The sequence below is a fragment of the Otolemur garnettii genome, unplaced genomic scaffold, assembly GCF_000181295.1.
Source record: "Otolemur garnettii isolate 467f Iridium unplaced genomic scaffold, OtoGar3 scaffold00358, whole genome shotgun sequence".
NCBI lineage: Eukaryota > Metazoa > Chordata > Mammalia > Primates > Galagidae > Otolemur > Otolemur garnettii.
Genome location: NW_003852753.1, coordinates 230,780 through 233,253, shown reverse-complemented (window position 1 = coordinate 233,253; position 2,474 = coordinate 230,780). Strand labels below are relative to the sequence as shown.

At 43.5% G+C, this 2,474-nt stretch overlaps 1 protein-coding gene across 1 annotated transcript in view; it reads right to left on the bottom strand.

The window, feature by feature from the left end:
• PDGFD (platelet derived growth factor D) overlaps positions 1-2,474 on the bottom strand; it is a 121,176-nt gene that overhangs the window by 1,160 nt on the left and 117,542 nt on the right. The window lies entirely within an intron of this gene.

Here is a 2,474-nt window from a genome sequence, read left to right as displayed (position 1 = left end):
CTAAAACCTTTGTGTGTTATTAATACCTGTGCATCAATGCAGCATTTCTTAAGTCAATAAATATATTTTTAATATTTTAATCAGTAAGTTTAAACATTGTTTTTTAAAGATACTAGTTTAATAGAAGCTAACTTTTCTTCCCTGCTGTAGCCTTCATTGAGTAAAACATTAGTCATTACATAGACAAGAACTTGGTGAAATGATCAGCTTGCTTTCAAATATAATCAGCCTCCTTGGGTCAGCACCTGTGGCTCAAAGGAATAGGGCGCCGGCCCTATATGCCAGAGGTGGCAGGTTCAAACCCAGACTCAGCCAAAAACTGCAAAAAAAAAAAAAATAATAATAATAATGATAATCAGCCTCCAGGTAGACCACCTCCCACATGACCACCTCCTGATTATCACAGACCTACATGCACACATGTACCTATCAGTACAGCAGGTCTAGCTCCTTATGCTGACTACTTCTGTACGTTGACCAGTTTGTTACCATCCCTGGGTGTCAATCTATAGATGTTTTACTGTATACTACATAGTTACTTGAATTGTTTCTTTATTTTCTTGGCTTCCTGTTAGCCTTTAATTTTGATTTTGTCCTACTTTCTTTTTAGACTTCTAATCTCCATCATAGTACTACCAAATAATTCTGTAGCATTTCATAGTTTTCAAAGAATTTATAGACAATACATTTTTTGCCCTCACACAAACCCTGTCACATAGTGGAGAAGGTAACATTATGCTTATTTGATAGATCAGATAACCAGGATTGTAAGGGAGGAGAATTACATTGTTCGGGGTCCGTGGCAGTGGGGACTGTGGCCAGGGCTTTGTCGTTTAGGCCCCAGCGCACTCTGCTTTCTAATATACCCACAATTTCCTTTGTCTCTTCAAGGTGTGTCTTCCCCCCCTGCCCCAGGTGAACTGTCTCAGGGACCTGGTACATGTTGCCTGTTGTCCTACTGTCCTAGATGAAGGTTAGATGCAGGAAAATCTCATTTTAACACGCATAACTCTTCATGGCATCCCCCAGATTCTTTACTCTGGATTATATTCCCAGGCGTTTTCTCATCCTCACATTAGATGTTCAAATTCTTTTTTTTTTTGAGGCAGAGTCTCAACTGTCGCCCTGGGTAGAGTGCCATGGTGACATCATAGCTCACAGCAACCTCTAACTCTTGGGCTCAAGCCGCCCTCTTGACTCAGTTTTTTGTCTTTTTAGTAGAGACGGGTCTCGCTCTGGCTCAGGCTGGTCTCAAACCTACCAACATGGTATGAGCTCAAGCAATCCACCCACCTTGGCTCCCAGCATGCTGGGATTACAGGCGTGAGCGACTGCACCAGGCCTCATGTTCAAAATCTTAAATAAACTAAAACCATCCACTAGGGGAAACATGTGTAGAGTCTCCTGTGTTCACACATATGGTCTGTACACACTCTCACTTAGAGCAGTCAGGCTATTCCACAGGATTCTAGTTAAGTGGAGGCCAGGGCACTCTGCTAATGCGGAATGGAATGTGAGATCCATTGTAGCAAAGCTTCAAAAGAATCTGCAGTACTAAATTGGTGGTGGGGGATGGGAATGCCTTGAGGGAGGCACGAAGACTCAAAGTACCTTATTTGATGCTAGTAAAGCTAGTCCAGATGCCAGTTTTGATAGCCGATTGAATCAGGGTTTTCATTGTTACCTGCAATTCTACTGCACTTCCAATGTATCCGACAATTTCACATGATTTACTATGCATTCCTTTAATTGGATTATAAGCACTAGGAGGGAAAGTATAGTACAAATAGTTGCAGGCCAGGTGCGGTGGCTAATCCCAGCACTCTGGGAGGCCAAGGCAGGTAGATCACTTGAGCTCATGAGTTGGAGACCAGCTGAGCAGGAGTGAGATGCTGTCCTACTAAAAATGGAAAAACAAGCAGGGCATTGTGGTGGGCACCTGTAGTCCCAGTTACTCAGGAGGCTGCAGCAGGAGGATTGCGTGAACCCAAGACTTTGAGGTTGTGGTGAGCTATCGTGACGCCACAGCACTTTACTTAGGGTCACAAAGTGAGACTCTGTCTAAAAATTTAAAAGGTTGTTATCATTCCTAGATTCCAGACACTGTTGTAAGTGGCTTTGCAAATATTTAATTATGTAGACTTGGCTGCTGTGAGGACCAGATCAGCTCCATTTTGTTGTTTCCACATAAGTTCTGTTCCTGGGCCCTGGCCTGCAGGGCCCACCCTATAACCCTCCCCATTCCATTAAACCACACCCGCAGGACCCACCCTGCAACCTTTCTCATTCCTCTCATAGTTACTCAACCAAATAGTACCCCCTGGGCAACAGATAAGTTTCTATTACCTTGAAATACAGGTAACCAGGTTGCACCAACTCTAGCCCCCAGTTAAGGGACCCTCCACCCCTTACCTGTACCAATCCAAATTCACCTTTACTAATGAAATCACCAACCACCAATGAAAAGTGTACTC